Source organism: Microcebus murinus, chromosome 14 (genome assembly GCF_040939455.1).
Source record: "Microcebus murinus isolate Inina chromosome 14, M.murinus_Inina_mat1.0, whole genome shotgun sequence".
NCBI lineage: Eukaryota > Metazoa > Chordata > Mammalia > Primates > Cheirogaleidae > Microcebus > Microcebus murinus.
The window spans coordinates 10,767,920-10,786,858 of NC_134117.1; the positions used below are offsets into that span (position 1 = coordinate 10,767,920).

General features: G+C 52.2%; 1 protein-coding gene across 2 annotated transcripts in view; it reads right to left on the reverse strand.

The window, feature by feature from the left end:
• GRK5 (G protein-coupled receptor kinase 5) overlaps positions 1 to 18,939 on the reverse strand; it is a 192,667-nt gene that overhangs the window by 77,660 nt on the left and 96,068 nt on the right. The gene's annotated exons all lie outside the window — the stretch shown is intronic.

The window sequence follows — 18,939 nt, forward strand, 5'->3', positions numbered from 1 at the left end:
ACATGGATGTTCCCTGTCTTCTTTGACAATGCCCTAGATGTACCATGAGGTAGCTCACCACTGGAAGACTGCTAAAGAGAGGGTTGCCAAAGTTCAGAAAAGCAGAGCCTTTCTCCTTTTGTCTGCTTTGAGACAGGTTCCCATAGGAGAAGACAAATCCTCCTGCAGACTATGTTGCAAACTGGTGAGAAAAAAGATCATTGGTGGCCTAGGCTGAGGCTGCTAGAGGCTGAAGCATACAGAAGGGTTGCAGTTCTGTTTTGTTGCTGTTTTTTTTTTGTTGTTGTTGTTGTTTTTTTGAGACAGAGTCTCGCTTGTTGACCAGGCTAGAGTGAGTGCCATGGCGTCAGCCTAGCTCACAGCAACCTCAATCTCCTGGGCTCAAGTGATCCTTCTGCCTCAGCCTCCCGAGTAGCTGGGACTACAGGCATGCGCCACCATGCCCGGCTTATTTTCTATATATATTAGTTGGCCAATTAATTTCTTTCTATTTATAGTAGAGACGGGGTCTTGCTCTTGCTCAGGCTGGTTTCGAACTCCTGACTTCGAGCAATCCGCCCGCCTCAGCCTCCCAGAGTGCTAGGATTACAGGCGTGAGCCACCGCGCCCGGCTTGTTGCTGTTTTTTAATTTTTTTTTTTTTTTTTTTTTTGAGACAGAGTCTCGCTTTGTTGCCCAGGCTACAGTGAGTGCCATGGCGTCAGCCTAGCTCACAGCAACCTCAAACTCCTGGGCTCAAGCAATCCTCCTGCCTCAGCCTCCCGAGTAGCTGAGACCACAGGCATGCGCCACCATGCCCAGCTAATTTTTTTCTATATATATTAGCTGGCCAATTAATTTCTTTCTATTTATAGTAGAGACAGGGTCTCACTCTTGCTCAGGCTGGTTTCAAACTCCTGACCTCGAGCAATCCTCCCGCCTCGGCCTTCCAGAGTGCTAGGATTACAGGTATGAGCCACCATGCCCGGCCTGTTTTTTAATTTTTGATAGTTTTATCTAGGCTCGTCCTTGTTGAGGGCCCACACAGGGTGTTAAAGGGAAGAGAAGCAGCTGGGACAGCCCAAAGCCCGTCCAAAGCTGGATTGAGGCCACACCGGGAGAAGAAATCCAGGCAGCTAAGGGGCTGATCTTATCAGGCATTAGGAAGATGGACAAACAGGACTGGAGCTATCCCACCCTGGAAATCAGACAGGACCCTAGAATCAAGAAGGCACCAGCCGTGAACATGGTCTGCAGCCCAGGACTCAGGGTCAAAAGCCTGGGTATCGACAGCAGCGGAGGTGATGAGGCAGCGACCAGTGGAGAGGTGGGAGCAACCGCTGGCACAGAAGAAGCACAAAGCTCAGCTGTCCTGCCTCACCTGGTCCCTGTGGGGTGGAAATCATCCTCAGCAGAGAGACTCTGGACCAGATACCAAATAGAAGTACATCCCCTGGAGAACTTTTCAAGAATATAAAATTCTGGGCCGGTGTGGTGGCTCACATCTGTAATCCTAGCACTCTGGGAGGTCAAGGCAGGTGGACTGCTCAAGGTCAGGAGTTCAAAACCAGCCTGAGCAAGAGCAAGACCTCTTCTCTACTATAAAATTGAAAGAAATGAATTGGTCAACTAAATATATATATACATATAAAATTAGCCAGGCATGGTGGCGCATGCCTGTAGTCCCAGCTACTCAGGAGGCTGAGGCAGGAGGATCGCTTGAGCCCAGGAGTTTGAGGTTGCTGTGAGCTAAGCTGACACCACGGCACTCTAGCCCGGGCAACAAAAGTGAGACTCTGTCTCAAAAAAATATATATATATAAAATTCTGAGACCAAAGATTCTGATTTTGTATAATCCTGGAACTACTTAGTTCTCAAAAGCTCCAGGTGATTCTGATTCTATTCTCTGCTCCAGATTCCCCGAGGGACCACTAACTTCCTACCTAATCGAGCAAGAGGGGACATACAGTCAAAGGAACTGGCATTATGTCTTCTTTGAGTTGCTCTTTGCATCCTGAGAATTTCTGTTTTGTCTAACACTATTATACAGTGGAGGGAGATAAAGGTCAAAGGGCACAAAGGTGCAGCGATGTATAAGGGGTGGGGAACCTGCAGCCTTCTGATTTCAAGATTGTTCTTTTTAAGCAACAAAGGAGGCAAGAAAAGCTTCATTTTTCTCTGCTGCACCCCTTTGAATAAAAAGGATTTGTTTTGTAAAATTTGGATTCAGTCAAAAGGCCGCACTTAAGGACCAGGAAGGCCACGTGTTTCCTTAGAGCCACAGGTTCCCTGCCCTCTGAGGACTGTGGTTAATAACACTGCGCTGTATATTGGAGATTTGCTAAGAGAGTAGATTTCAGGTGCTCTTACCACATACCTGCGCGAGCACACACATGCACACACACACACACACACACACACACACACACACACACACACACACTCTCTAAAGCTAACCAGGAGAGGTAACGGATATGTTAATTTGCTTGAGGGCAGTAATCACTTCACTATGTATACGTACAGCAAAACATCATGTATACTTCAAACAGACGATAAAAAAATTGTAAAGAGAGAAATCCTTGAGATTAACCATATTTCAGAATTCAGAACTTCTTGGATTTTAGAAATGTAATCCATGTACATGCCATATATATCGAGCACCCCCAAAATCAACCATAGTAATATTTCCACAGAAGAAATTAATGTTTACACTAAAGTATAAGTAGCCTATAAAAAAGAAAAGAAAATTTAAAACACAAGAATACACAAGCACACATTTCATTAACCGTGAGAGTGATGTCATCACATGTCAAGTAGGTTCTAGAAAACTCTACCGTATACTCGTGAGAGAATGAGAGTGAAAAGGCAAATAATGTTATCATCAATTATTATGAAAACAATAATTTAGGGAAACTGCTACTCTGCTCTTTTGGAAGTATACTGTCTGTTCTTAACAAATCCAAAGTCATTTGACATCTCTACTTTCCCTCCAAAAAAGATATAAGGAGCTTAGGAGGCTTTAATTCTGATCATCATCCGCTGCCAGCTTACATGTTCTGATTACTAGTCTAGTTCTAGCTCTTTTCTGTAATCCCTCAATTGAGACATTATTTCATACAACTGGCATTTGTTTTAATAAAGTCAACTATTTACCAAAATTTTTGCCCATCATATCATCTGGTACCTCAGACCTTCGTCTGATATTTTCTTTTGCCTGAAGTATATCCTTCAGAATGTTCCACTGTGGAGTAAATTTGTGGTAAATTAGCCAAATTGTGTTCTTCTATCTCTATCTTCTATCTCTAATTTTGTTCTTGTTCTGGAGTGTTACTTTCACTGGGTATAGAATTAGAGGGTTTTGTTTGTTTGTTTTTGAGACAAGAGTCTTGCTCTGTTGCCCAAGGTAGAGTGCAGTGGCATCATCATAGCTCACAGCAGCCTCAAACTCCTGGGCTCAAGCAATCCTGCTGCCTCAGCCTCCTGAGTAGCTGGGACTACAGGCATGCGCCACCATGCCCGGCTAATTTTTTCTCTATATATTAGTTGGCCAATTAATTTTTTTCTATTTACAGTAGAGACGGGGTCTCACTCTTGCTCAGGCTGGTTTCGAACTCCTGACCTCGAGGAATCCACCCGCCTCAGCCTCCCAGAGAGCTAGGATTACAGGCGTGAGCCACCACGCCCGGCCTAATCTGCTGTTTAATGTGTCCCTTGACTTTTTATTTCCACTTATTAAATTTCCAATTTTAAAAGTTCTATTTCTTTCTTTTCAAATCTGCTTTGCCATTTTTTATAGCATCTTCTTCCCTGCTCATATTTTGCAGTCTCTCTCATACCTCTGGAAACACACAAACATCCCACATGTTCTTTATACAATGTAACGGACACCCTCCCTGTGAAAGGAGCTAGAGGCTTGCTACTATTCCAACCAACAGAACATGGTGAATGTGATGCTTTGTGACTTCTGAGGCTGGGTCACAGGCTAGCTCACAAAAAGGAAATAGCTTCTGCTTAGCTCTCCTCCTCTTGGGATGCTCCTGCTTGGAACCGGCCACCATGCTGTGAGGAAGCACAGGCGACAAGGTGAGGCTTCCTGGTGAGGAACTGAGCATCAAACCCCAGACATGTGAATGAATTGGTTTTCCAGCTCCCAGACTTCAAGTCTTGCAACTGAGGCCCCAAACAACGTGGAGTGGAAACAAGACATCCCTGCTCTACTCTGTTTGAATTCCTGACCCACAGACAGTCTGAGCACAGTGAACAGCTGCCGTATGGCAGTATGTCACTCAGCCAGGGTAACTGGAATGTTCCCGACGCATCTCCACTGCCCAATTTAGGTCTGGCACATAGTGGGTGCTTAATAAATATTTGTTGGATTTATAAAACACATTAGCTAAAGTGTGACTCTTCTAGAATCTACAGCCTCCTCTTCAGAAAAGTCCCATACCCTTCATTGGAACAAAGGATCGCTCTCTGGTGTGCCAGTGAATGAAAGCCCCCAAGTCGGAGAGAGAGAGGGCCCCTGCTCTGCCCAGCTCCTCAGAAAGCTACGGGGTGGGGTGAACTTTGCTTCCTGCCCTCTGGGATCCACCCTCAAAGCAAATAGGCCACTCTTCCCTCTGTTCCCCAAACAAACATTTATATTGCCCTTGGCTGGGTGGCTGCCATCTTGTTTCCTCGTCTGTGGGGTGCTTCCAGGACAAAAGTGATGTGGGGAGAAAGGACATTTCCAAGCAGTACCTGCATCATCCAATCTAAAAATAAAACCAGTAGCAGTGGTGCCACTGCTAAAAATACCGTTCAGATGCAGAGTGACAATTAGCAGGGCACTGGCCCGGGACCTACAGGGCCCCAGCACCGCAGCCATCTCTGAGGGGCTGACTGCTTTCCCAGCGCTCAGATCCACCCCACTGCACCCCCAGCAGTCACCGCCCGGGGCCAGGGCTGGACCTACCAAATCCAAGGATAAGGGCTGGCTGTTCTTAGGGAAAGCCTGGATTTCAAGCTTCCATTAAAAAATAATATGGACTTTCTATTTCAAGAACAGAATGTCTAACAGTGTTGCCAAGGAGAGGCTCTCTGGGACCTGCTCAAATGGTAAATAGGGAACCTATTGTAATTAGCATATTAATAGCAATTTGATTTCTAACGCCCTGTGAAACAGCTCTCCAACATCTTGGCAGTGCTATTTGCTTGGAGGTAATTACAGAGCAGGCAGAGCAGGGGCTGGGGACAGCAGAAGCCAGCCCTCCCCAGCTCTGCCTCCTCCCAGTGTCCTGAGCCAGCAAACGGAGGGCTGGGGCTGGGTCTCCCCTCCAGCTCCTGCTTTAGCCCTAACATTCTCCCCACGGCCTGGCATCCTGATCCCCAAAATGCAAAAAGAGCACATTTCAGACCCAGATGAACCCAAGTCCCAGCAGAAGGGGCTTCTTCACACCAACAAGATTTGAGCTTCTCTGAACCAATCCCTGGAACAATGTTGGTGACCCAGAAGGGCACCATGGATTTTTAAGAACTCTCCAAAGGTATGATTCCTAGCAAAGGGGCCAGTGTGCCCCCCTGAGAGATGAGAAGGGAAAAGCACACCCAGGCCCCCAGGGGGTGGAGGGGAGGGAGGATGGAGCCATGGCATGCAGTGCCAGGTCCCACACTTGCCCACGAACTGCACAGAACGCAACCCTCACCTTGAAGCTGGTCGCCCCATGCAGGGCTCTGACAAGCCTAAGTGACAGCCAGCCCAGGATTCAGGCGGAAAGCTGGCTCTGGGCTCCTGCTCTGAAGGCACCAGCGGGTGGCAGGTTGGGGAGCTAGATTGGTTTGTTCTCACAAGTGACTCTCGTCTTTTCAGAGAAGCTACTGGGATATGGGCAGGGGCTGCCTTGGGCCAGTGGTGTAATTGCTACAACTTTCCGCTCCAATTAAGCAGCAAATAAACGTGCCGTAGAAACCAAAACAGACCCAGAGCTTACTGGGGTCACTCCAGAAACAAGCCCCAGTCCAGAGGAGGCTTTTTCCTTTCTGCTCAACTGCTACATCTTCTACAGCCTCAACAGGAAGCAGCTCGACCCACCGTAAGCACCTTGAGGGCAGGACCTTTGTCCCCCGATCACACATGCCTGGTACACAGCGGCAGCCTCCCTAACAACCAGGCTGGCCGGCGAGATGTGAGGACCACCTGTTAGGTTCAGCTTCCAGAAAAGCTCTTCAAGGTGGCCCACTCGTGGGGAGGAATGAACATTTGCCCTTTTCTCTCTTTTCTTTTTCTACTTTTTGGAACAAGAATGTCATGGCAGGTGCTACGTCTGCCATTCGGACCGTGAGTTATCTGTTGGAGGAGAGAGATAAAACGAGCCTTGCTCCCAAGTGACACAGAAAAGCCAACCCACCACCTAACTCAGCATTTCTTTTACATGAGGAAAAAATGTTTACGTCACTCTGATTCAAACCATCCAGCCAACATCACGGGTACCTGACCCGTGGGACATTCTGCCTTCCCACTCAAGCTTCCTTTGCCGAATCCTACTACTCAGCCAAGGCCACCTCCTCTAGGAAGCTTTCCTGGCTTACACCCTAGGGAAGAAGAATCACTGCATTATTTGATCAACTGCCATTTAGCATAGTGGTTAAGAGTTCAGGATCAGGAGTCAGACCTGGGAGAGAATCCAAGTTCTTGCACTTACTAGTCATGTGACTTTGGGCAAATCACTTCACCTCTTTGAGTCTCAGTTTTATCAGGTGCCAGCTGGATGGTAACATCACCATCGCCCAGGGGACGGTAATGTAGGTAAAGCCCCTGGCACCCGGCCAGCACAAAATACACTTTTCCAGACACCAGCCATTCATGAGCCACTATTGCGATGTTCACCGTCATCTTTTATCAAACCTGCCTCCTATGATACTTACCACTATGGGCCGTGTGCGGTGGCTCATGCCTGTAATCCTAGCACTCTGGGAGGCCGAGGCGGGCGGATTCCTCGAGGTCAGGAGTTCGAAACCAGCCTGAGCAAGAGCAAGACCCCGTCTCTACTATAAATAGAAAGAAGTTAATTGGCCAACTAATATATATAGAAAACATTAGCTGGGCATGGTGGCGCATGCCTGTAGTCCCAGCTACTCGGGAGGCTGAGGCAGGAGGACTGCTTGAGCCCAGGAGTTTGAGGTTGCTGTGAGCTAGGCTGACACCACGGCACTCTAACCTGGACAACAGAGTGAGACTCTGTCTAAAAAAAAAAAAAAAATAGTTACCACTATCACAGAATTCACCAGATATTTTTCTTTAACTTGCGTTCTAATTGATTGCTTAGTACTTACTGCTGCCATGGCTGTTTTTGTTTTTTCATGACATACGTTAAAATAAGTGCATAACACAGCCCACACACTTCCTAGCGTGGTTCTGGTTCTGATGTATTTACGAACAGAATGCAGACACCACTTCTTCCCTATCCACGAGGCTCCTTAAGGATGGGGTCTGGACTGCCCTTATCTCTGTGATTAGCCTGCATCTGCAGCAGCAAAGGAACCCATTAAATATCTGCCTAATTAACGCGCAAACATTCTTGCACAGCCATTATTAGAGACCTGGACAGACGGCCCAGCCAAATTCCATTCCAGCACATTCCGAGGACTGTCCAAATTCTTCCGCTGTGCTGGGTGCGTGTTCTATCAGAAATTACATGCTAGAAGTGGGCTGTCGGCAGAGGAGTCTGCAATTGTTTCCACAAATGCTTCCATGAAACTCAAACAGCTTTTGCTGTCATGAGATTCGATCCTTTCCATGTCACTCTGGCAAGATCAATCCTGGCCAGTGAAACGTGGCAGGGACTTCACAAAACAGGGGTTCTTCTCTGAGCTGGACAAAGAAAACCTTCTGATGGAGTTTTGCATAGCCACGACAGCTGAAAACATTCTTGTGAAATGTTTCCATCAGGGAGCGAGAAGCAAGAAGGGGTGACGTTCTGAAAACACTGGATTCCAAATAAAATGTGAGCTGTGACAAGATGCTGCAGGGCCCAGCAGCTGTGTCAGGGACACTTTTGAGCAATGGAAAAGTTCTGATGGAAAACTGTACACTTGGCCTGTTAAGAAGTAACCAAGTAAAATGTTTTTTTGGCACATATTGAATGTTTTATTTGGCAAATTCACGCCAACTCAGACTTGAAGGTAACTTACTTCTCCCACCACCTCCCCCCCCATGGCCAAGTGCCATACTGAAAAACCGAGGCAGGTGTAGTCGGCAGTTGTTTGGGCCCAGAGACTCAAAGACCCGCACGCCAAAGGGGACAGAGCTAGAGGACCCTGTCACAGATGGCGGCCAGCGCTGGGCAGCAGGCCCGCCCGGCAGTCATGGGCCGGGCTCTCCAGCCCCGTGCGGACCTGTGTCCCCGCCCCATCACGTGGCGAGCTGTGTGGCAGTCGCAACTGTGATGAAGCCCCGAGAAGCCGCGCGAGCTGCCGTGGGCCGGGCCTTGCCTGCAAATGGGCGACGGAGGCAACGTCCTGGGGCCTTGCCTGTGAAACAAGAATGAAAACACCACCTGGCTGGCAGGGGTCGAGGGGATGACATGAGCGTGGGGAGAAGAGTACCTCGCAATCTGCATGGTGGCCCACACTGTCCCCGGGGAGTGAGGACAGGCACGCTCAGGGCAAGGGCCACACGTGGCCCCATAGGAGTAACCACCAAAGGCAGGCGGTGGTTCTGACGGTTACGGGAACTCTGGAACTCACAGGAGCAGGAGGTGGCGGCCACTGAGTCAGGCCTGGATGGGACAACTGGCTTTCACCATTCGGGCCCAGCTGGGAAACAAACTTGGCTGCTGGCCAGCGAGCTCAGAAAGGGCTGTCACCAGGCATGCAAAGAGACAGTGCCAACGTCCGCTCGCACGACCATCTCAAGCCCTGGCGGGACACGCTCCACACCTGCATGTGCCAGGCCGAGTCTGGGTGCTCTGGTGACCCCCTGGGGGGCGTTATCTGTTTACCCGACAGTGCGTGAAGACCTGACTCCTGAGCAACTTGCCCAATGCCATCCGGCAAGTCCGTGGAAGGGTGAAGAACTGAACCCAGGCGTGGCTTTCAAGCCATTGCTTTCCTTCCAGAACCACCAAGGACAATCTGACACAGTGTCACCACAGCCACCTCCCAAAGCCATGCCACTGCCTTGAGCTGGTGTCCTCTCTTTGGTCTGCGCGTCTTTGTGACGTTTAAGCGGAGGAAGAGCAGGCTTGGTGCACTGCTGGCCCCGCCCCCTCGGCCCCCCACCTCCTGCCAGCACTGACCACAGCTCCAACCCCTTCCTCCGGCCTCTGCTCCCTGGGCCCCCTGTCATGCACTCTTCCCTGAACACAGCAAATGCGCCATGTGTCACCTCTCCACCTGGACTCATCGTTGCAAATGCTTTTGTACGACAGCCGGGGCGGGTGGGAGGAGAGTGAAGGGCGATGGGTGATTGCTCAACTCTCATTTCTTGCCAACATCTTCAAAAATCTGTCTCCTGCTGGTGGCCAGGACCGCAAGAGCAGCCCTCCTGCGGTGGCCGGGGGCGTGCGCGGAGCAGCTCGGTGTCTGGGCCCCGCCCCCAGGGCTCCTATTTATACCTCTCAATCATGCTATCTCCTTTTTTGGACATTGTCATCCTCTTGGCTCTCAGCAGGTCCCTGATGGAGAAGCAAAGCTAAGCCACAGTACTCGTGTGCCGCTGGGCTTAGGCTTGTGACACCTCATTCCCCTCCTGGGCACTTTCCGATGGCCCGCCTGGCCAAGCCCCGGCCCGTTTCTCCGGAATGGGGAGCCGGCCAGCCGTGCCCAAGCTCTGGCCTCCCCAGGGCTGCTCCCCGGAGGCACGGGGCAACCTCCTACCTGAGCAACCCAGCCTCGAGCCCTGCGGGAAGCACTGTTGGCCCGTCAGCACCCACCCTGCTCCTGCGTCCCCGCACTCCGCAGGGCAGCCGCTCATTTGCCGGTTCCCCAGGGAGCAGGAACAAGCTCCCCTCGTTTCTAAGGTACTGGCTTATGCACCGCTTGCTCCTGCCCAAAGGATCCTCAGCATCTTCCAATAAAGGTGCATGTTCAATTGTGCCATAAAAGGCAAAGAACAATAAATAAACAGCCAAGAGGGAGAAGAAAATCAAACGAGCTCCCTCCAGGACGTGGGACAAAAGAGAGCTTTGCGTTCAGCCTGAAACTGAGCTGTGGGCTTCCCAGCAGTTTGGACAAAGGGGGATGCAAGTGGGTGGCTGTCTATGGTGCATACACTCAAACCCGGTCTCTGGACTGCTCATTAAGCAGACACACGCAACCAGCACCTACTGTGTGCAGCCACTGTGCGCCTGCCGCGTGTCAACTCCCACCCCGGCCCTCCCTGCGCCCACTCCTGGATTCCTGTTTCCCACAATGGCTTTATCAGGCTCACCAGGAAGGAACCTCAGAGTCCCCCGCAGGCTCTTCTGGAAGGTCAGGAGGGAACAGATAGCAAGAGCCTGGTCCCTCCTCAGACGCGCCAGGTGCCGGCTGCACCTCAGCCCTCTGAACTGAGCCACCGAAAGGGTTCACGGAAATCGTAACCACATCTTGATGCTGAGATAGGCAGAATAAGCCCAGCAGACAGCAAATCAGTCCAATCTCCACAAGACTGCCTTCCTTCCCCTCCTCGGAGAAACAGTCTAGCCAGTGCCCCCTGGCTAGGGGGAAATATTTCCCCCTATTTCGCAGGGGGAAATAACAAGACAGGCCGGCTCGTTCTGTCGCCCTTTCTGATCAACCGGCTTCTCCAGTGGCCCCTGCCGGGGGCTGGGATCAGGTGAGCAGGGAGGACCCGGGTCCCAGCAGGCCCGGGAGCAGCCAGCCCTCTCCGACGGCCAGCCAGGTGGCATGGGCAGCTGGCAGGAGGCACCCTCGCTTGAAGTTCCAGTCCACACACCCCAGAGAGACCTCAAGCCACTCCCAGAGCAGCCAGCGCTGACAGGCCCCACGGACAGGCCTGAGGCTTCACTGCAGCACGCCACGGCGGGGACGTTTATCCTCCACGAACCTGGCCCCGTGGCACCTCGTCTTTCCCGTCCTAGTAAATGGCAAAGCTGACCTAAGAGATCCTGCCCGGTACATGGCTGAAGCAAATGCCAACCCCAGCAGACCAGGCAGGTGTGCAGACGGGCTGCCGGGCTGGGGTGAGCTGCTGCATGGGCGTGCTGCAGACCACCTGCTCCTGGGTCCCTCTGCGATGACACTGCCCCATCGCTCACTCCTCCCACTCCTTCCTCACGGCCCCCCTCGCCTGCTGGTTTGCACACACTTCCTGGGCTCCCCCAGAGGTCTAGGCATTGTGGGAGGGGCTAGGCTCACAAAGGCATGGAAGGCCATGTTCCCTCGAGGAAAACAGACAGACACCTGAAGCCAGTCCCGATCCCCTTGGCGGAGGTTCCCTGGTGAGGGTTCAGGGCGGCATGTCTTGGCCCTGTTCCAGGGCCTAGGTGGAGGGGTGCGGTTATGCTGCGCAGGGGTGCACTGGCATTGGAGATAGGACTTGGCCAGGTAGAGAGGACAGAGTGTGCAGCCTCAGTAAAGTCCTAGAAACAGGAAGAAACTCTGTTTTTGTCTGTCTCTGCAGCTCAGAGAGGTTAAGCAAATTGCCCAAAGTCACACAGCTCCCAAATAGGAAAGCAGAGATCTGACACTATGACTTGAAAAAGCCATGCTATTCCTTACCATGCTGGTGTGTTTGCCCGAGGGCACGGGAAGCCCGAAGGCTTCTGGCGGAACAGAGTGGGGGGGAGGTGTGTGGCGAGGGAACCACAGGCAGTGGACAGAACACTTATCATCTCAACCTTGATGTCCTCAGAAAAGTCAAGAACCTCCTGAGGGCTAAGAACAGCAAGCAAGAAGGTCAGATTGGATGCAAAGGAAGGTAAAAGAAACAAGCTACAAACAAAGGACCAGTGAAGAGGCTACTGCACCAGTCCAAGCAGGGAGACAAGCCCCAAGGCAATATAGAGAAGAAAAGGATGCAGCCAGTCAGGGACAGGGACTCTGAGGTTCCTTCTTGGCAAGCCTGAGGAAGCCACTGTGAGAAACAGGAATCCAGGAGTGGGCGCGGGCGGGGTAGGCGGGAAGGTAATACGGGGCAGGCGAGCAAGGCTGAGAACCGCTCCTCGTGTTCTGAGCACCGATGGTGCCCTGGTGACCCCAAAAGCCCCCAGACAGTGAGGCTCCTGGCCAAGGGAGGAGGTCAGGGGATGGCCAGGGGTGGGGAGCTCCCTCTGCACCCCACACTCAGATTCTGGCCCCCCGAGGCTCAGGGCTATGAGAACTCTTCCCCAACGCGAGCCCCGCCCGGAACACGCCTGAGAAGATCTCTCGGGCGGGGCGGCCCTGCGCACAGCACGGGCACAGAGAAGGCCAGTGTGACGTTCATGCCCATCTGCCACCTTCCGAAAGGCCCTGCAGGGGGAGAGGGGAGAGAGGACAGCCAGCAGGGGAGTGAGAAACCATCCCCCAAAAGAGCAGAGAAGAGGCAGGTGGGCAGCGGGGACAGCTGCCGGCCCGGACACTTCGGACAGGTGGTGCTGAAAGGCACCCTGCGACCGGGCGTCACAGAGAGAGACCCGGCCCGGCCTGACACTGTGGGTGAGAGGAGCCCCAGCCGCTCCTGCCTCCCGTGGTGTCACCGGAGCCCTGGCACTATCGTCGTCAGAAGTAGAAGCCATTTATGGTGCATTCCAGGTCCTGGGCCGGGTACTTGAGCAACACTGTCTCATTCCTCCCTGGCACACAGTAGGTCAATAATAAATACCTGGAGAAGAAGTAAATAAATCTCTTCTAGCCCTGGAAGCCCAGCCTGCTCTGTCCATGGCCTCCCTTTGCTCTCTACTCTCAACCTAAGGACGATCGCAGAGGCTGTCAGTCTTGAACATTCAATGGCTCCCTACTACCTACAGGACAAAGACCTAACTTTTCAGACCGGAGGCGCAGACAGTGTCCCTGGCCCCAGCCTTTTTGACCTTCTGCCTCGTGGCTTCTCTGCACAAATCCCACAAGGCCGTGCGCACGTCACCTCCCAAACATGCCCCACGTGTCTCCATCTGCTCGTGGAGGAGATCCGCAGCCAGCATGGCCTCGACCCAGGCCCAGGTTTGAATCCAGGCTCTGCTCCTTTCAGAGCTCTTTGACTTTGAGCAATTTACTAGTCTCTCTTGGTCTCTGCATCCCCACCCCTCAAATGGGGGGCGGGGAGAATAGCGCCTGACCCACCGGGTTTCGTGATGACCGGATGGGTGCGTGTCGGTAGCGCACGCGGCCTGCTGCCTGGCCCACGGTAAGCGCCAGGAAAAGCTTGCTGGTCGGATAACGCTGACCCCAGAAGCCTCCCCTTTCTCTCATCTACTCAACCTGCCCCTTCCGTCGCACGTAGATGTCTCTGTCCCCCCTCCCTGCCCCACCTCCGGGCACTTGGTACCGAGGACGGACCTTTGGCAGCTGTTTTCACAGAGCTGTTTCCCACCGTCGTGTGTGTGCTTTCTGCTCTGCCTTCCCCATGAGCGACAGCTTCCTAAGGGACGGCGCTGACCCCACGTCCTCTCCTTGGGACCCTCCACAGGACCGCGCCAGAGTAAAGGCTGAAGAAGGCTTTGCGGACAGGACTGGCTATGTCCCCGTGTGTCTGTCCCTGGAGGCACGGCAGAGACGAGGGCGGGGGTGCCGTGCAGAACCCCCAGTCTGCCGAGACGCAGTGAACAGAGATCGCAGGGGCGGCAGCAGGGCTAAGGCGCAGGGTCACATCCAGGTTACACCAAGGCAGCAAATGCGGCCCAGCCCACACTGCCAAGAGCCGCTGCTGAAAGCTACTTCCCACCACCTGGCAGCTCCCCGGATCCCTGGCGCCGAGGAAGGGCTTAACAGATGAATGAACAAATGAATGAATGAACAGATAACTTAAACCAGCGGGACCTGGCACCCGCCAGCCAGGAGGAACCAGGGGGCAGAGCTGTGCACGGAATGGGGATGACGAAGAGGGGGATGAAGCAGCTGCCGCGCACGAGCGCTCCCTGCAGGCCAGGCCCTGTGCAGGGGCCTTCATGCATTTCTTCATTTAATCCTTGCAACACTACTATTCCTATTTTGCAGATTAGGAAACTGAGGTTTAGGGAAGTTTAACCCCTTCCCCAAAGTCATAGTCGGGAAGGAGTAGAGCCTGGCTCAAACTCAGGTCTCTGTGACGCCAGTGCTCACACTCTTCATTGCTGTCTCCACCCCAGCCTGGCTGCACTGGTCTGCTTCGGCAACTCAGTCGCTTTGTCCCAGCTGACCTGCCGGGATGCACCGGCACAGGCCCTGCTGCCCGGCACTCCCGGGCTGTGGACAGCCACGCCACGCACACCCACGCCTGGCCACGTCGTCTTTTGGCAAAACCATTCTTGGCGCCTTGCTCTGCCCCAAGCTGGGCTCAGCCAAAGGCCACAAGCAGAGTCACCCCAGTGCCCATCTCTGCCTGGCCAGTCAGGCTCTGGCAGCCAGAGGGGCCAAGGTGACGGCTGTGCTGGCAGGACGCCTCCCGAACTCTCCCACGCCTCCCCGAGATTAATAGGGGGCCCAGAGGGGAGAGGAAAGTGGGGTCACTGCCCTTGGCGGGAGGTGCATGGGCCATCGCTCTCTGAGCCCTTTCTGTAAAAGCAGCTACTTCGGAGCTGACACGCGACAGCTGCTCTCAGTCCGTGTTTCCAGGACTCTTAAAAGAACTCAGGAAGAAAAATAGGACCCATCAGCAATCAGCCCAGGATTTGGGAAGATTAAGTGTTTTTTTCTGTCTCCATGGGAGAACAAAAATATCTAAGCAAGGAAGAAAATCAAAATTCTAAAAGGGCCTGTACGGTACAGAGTAGACTCTCGTGCGGGGTGCGGGGGAAACAGTGCCAGGCAGACCCAGGCTCTACCCTCACAGAGCCCATGGTCAAGTGGAGGACAGAGGTGGGTCGTAAGACTCACGGTGGGGCCAGTGGCAGCACAATCATGGGAAGCAAACCCTGACCACCTGAGGTCACATCACCAGAGAAGGCTTCCTGGAGGAGGTGACCTACAAGGCAGAGGCCTGAGGTTGAGTCAATACCAGGCAGAGTTAAGGAAGTGTGCCTAGCAAAGGGAACAGCCTAGGCAAAGGCCTGGAGAAGAAAAGAAACAGGAAGAAATGGCTGAGTTGGGGGACAGGTGGCAGGGATGCAGCCGGAGTGGTGAGCAAGGGGTGGAGGGACAAGACCTGGTCAGCTTTGGCAAGACCTCTGGGCTCCACTCTGACAACAACGGAATGCTACTGATGCGGGTGACAGTGAAACCAGATGGCATTTTAGAAGGAGCCTCCCGGCTGCTGCGTGGAGCTTGGTTTGAAAGGGGCATGCTGGAAGGTGCTGACACAGGAGTTCAGGCCGAGATCCCTGGACCTGGGGATGTGGCCGGGGCAGGCAGTGGGTGGCAGGCAGGGAAGGGGGCAAGCGAGGCCCCAGTCTCTGGGCAGCTGGAAGGACAGTAGCGATGACCACCAGGATCAGAGACAGGGCATCTTAAGAAGAGAGAGGCACAGCTCCCCAAGAAGACAGGAAAATTACCCCAGCCATTTGTCTGACAGCAGACTCACACGACCACATTGAAACTGGCCAGCAAATATTTGCAGAGCACTTAACAAAGCACTTTCTGGAAGTAATTCCTTTGGCCGCTCCATCATCCACTAAGGTACAGATTATGGAATCCCCATTTTAAAGATGAGCAAATTGAGGTTAAATGACTTTCCCAAGGCCACCAGATCAATGGAGTGGCGCAAGAACCTGGGTCTTCTGCCTCCCAGTCCAGTAGGGATTCTATGACTACATGATTTGGTTTAAAATGATAAATGATATCTGACTTCTAGGTGAGGAACAGGTGATCGTCGAGGCCGGTACGATTCTCTCTCCATAAGCAGAACACAGTAGAGAGGAGTGCAGACCAAAATGTTAACAGGGGTTATTTATCTCATTGGCAACTTTTTTTCTTCTTTTTAAATTGTATTTTGGAAAATTCATCCATGGACATATATTTCTGTAATGAGAAAAATAACTAAAAGATAAGTTTAAAAATAATTTTTAAAGATGGTACAAAGACACCATAATGGTGAAACATTAAAAAAAAAAAAAAGCAGCAATCAAATGTTTGCAGATTTGTACATTTTCCTTTCAAGCCCTGGCTGGAAAGAGCCACAGCGAGCAGCCAATCGTAGTAGCTCATGCCCCCAGGAGCTCTTAAGGGGGTCATTTTGTTGTTGTTCTTTGGTTGTTTTCGTTTTTTAATTTGAAAAGTTCATGTTGGCTTCAAATATCCTCCCACCCAGGGTTTTTCTTCTCCCTCTCTTGGGTGTCGCTCCGAGGCACTCGGAACAAGGGGTGTTTGCCAGACTGAGGCCGACGCAGGGGAGACGGGAGTGGCACTTTGCTGGACTCCACTGCCAAGGTACGGCCGAGGGGACCGAGCCCTGAGAAATAGATTCTGTAAATAGCGTCTGGGCAGAGACCATTAAAAGTGTTGTCTTAGCGTCTCTTTATGGGACAGAACGCGGTCACGCTAAGGCTAGCGCAGGTCGACTGGCCTCTGTGTCGGTCTGAGGTCCCTGTTGCTACATAAACCAGCTTGTTTTCCCCTATTTCCAGCGACAGGCCTTACAACAGACAGAAGAGCCTTCTGCCGGCTCCCGCAGTGAATCGCGGCCGGCGAGCGGGGCAGAGGCCGCCCAGCTCAGCACACACCCTCTGCTTTGCTCAGCCCCCTCACGCTTCAGGTTAACGGTGTCTGCAAGTGCATAGCTGGAAACAGACAGAACATTCCAGAGGAAGCAAAGGAAGCAGAGGGGGCCCAGTACAGGCTCTTCGGGTTTGGCTAAATGTGTTCTGGCCATTGTGTGCCTGTATCAAAACATCACATGCACCCCAGCAAGATACACAACTATTATGTGCCCATAATAATTAGAAAGAAAAAGACATACACAAAAATAAAAGAGTGTGGGCTTTCTCACCTTTGAGCCATAGATCCCAAAGCCACAATGAACTGCAAAGATGTTCATCTGAACATTCATTATAATGGCAAAAAACTAGGGGGAAAGCCCAAAGAGTATAATATGTACATGACAGACAGGAAACCTTTAAAAGTCAGTTTCACACTGGGCTCACGGGCAAGGGCTTATTTTCAAGGCCGCTTAAAGGAAGCATTCCCCCGGGGAAATAAGCCACAGGTCAGGAGAGATGGACAGCCCGGCCCCATGCTGCGTTGGGGACAATGGGCAAGTCCCCAGGGGTCCCCTGGTGTGATTACTCACCTGCAGAAGGGCAGCCCCTGAGAACGGGAAGTTCTGTGTGTTGTTCCCTGATGTGTCCCCAAAGCCTGACGCCCAATACATATGTGTCAAATGGAAAAACATAAATCTCATCAATGAAGAATTTTAATGATGTGGGAAAGTATCTTTGATATTGTGTTATTTTTGGTGTTAAGACACAAGAAAACTATAATATATATGCATAGGGGGGAAAAGCTAGAAAAAATTACATGAAAGTGTTAACTATGGCTATACCTGAGTGGTGAAATTATGGGTGACTTTCTCTCTTTCCTTAAAAGTTTCTGTATGTTTTTTAGCACAATGATTCACTACTTACGATGACTTAATAACAAAACAATAACAAAAATAAAAAACAAAATAGTAAATAACAAAAATAAAAAAAACAACAACAAAAAGAGAGACTGAAACAGGACCCTGCAACACGGCTTGGAAAACAATGGCTCTCCCCCTGTGGCCCACTGGGGAAGCGAACAGCCCGGGCCTGCAGGGGTTAACTCTGAGCCAGGGCGGGAGGGCAGGAAGGGTCCCTTCCTGGTGGGGATCAGCATCCTCTGGCCCCTCCACCTTGTATATACAATGGGTTCAGTTGTGTCCCCAAGGAAGATACTGGAAGTCCTACCCCCCCAGCACCTCAGACTGTGACCGTATGTGCAGAGAGGGTCGTTACCAAGAGAATCGAGTTAAAATGAGGTCATCAGGCAGGCCTAATCCAATATGACTGGTGTCCTTTTATTAATGAAAAGGGGAAACTTGGAGAAATCCAGGTGACGGTGGGGGCAGAGATGGGGCAGACATGCCCACGAGCCAAGGAAGACCAAAGATCGCAGCTGAGCACGGGAAGCCAGGAGAGAGGCCTGGAACAGACCTGCCCTCCCAGCCCTCGGAAGGAACCAGACCTGCCGACACCTTGATCCTGGACTGCCAGCCTCCAGAAACGTGAGACAATCGATTTCTGTTGTTCGAGCCACCCACCCCTCTCTGGTATTCGGTGTGGCAGCCTCAAGGAACTAACGCCGTGGGGAAAAGCCTGTCTCGGAGTCAGGTCACAGGGGGACCTTGGCAAGTAACTTGTTTCTCTGGGACTTAGTTTGCTTATCTGGAAAATGGAAGACCTGGCCTAGAACAGTGGGTTTCGAACTTAGTTTGCGCCCTGGAATAAAACCTTGCTCGGAAGCCCAAATACAAAATGTAAACGAAAGACTGATCAGGTAGAACGCTGGTCTGGATGACACGACCTCCCTGCAGAACAGCCTTTGAAAACCACGATTCCAGGTCATCTGTAAGATCCCTCCAACACGAGACACCCGCTGTCTGGTGTGGCCGGTCAGCGCGCCGACCTCGTGCCCCTGCCTTCCAGGGCGGCAGACCGACGCTCGGGAAAGAACAGGCGGCTGTGCCAGGCCACCCTCTCCCTGCTGAGAGCTCCAGCTGCAAACAGGTCGCCTGGCGTCCCAAATCCACCACGTCTAAATTTATCTCACCCTCCAAGGACGAGCAGATGCCGAGCCTTATCGCAGCACGGCTAGGTGGCAGAACAGCGGAGGTGACGCGCCTTATCACCCCAAGGACGGCAATGACGTCTGCGGGGGACTTGGTTTCCCTGACGATGAAATCAAGAGCTC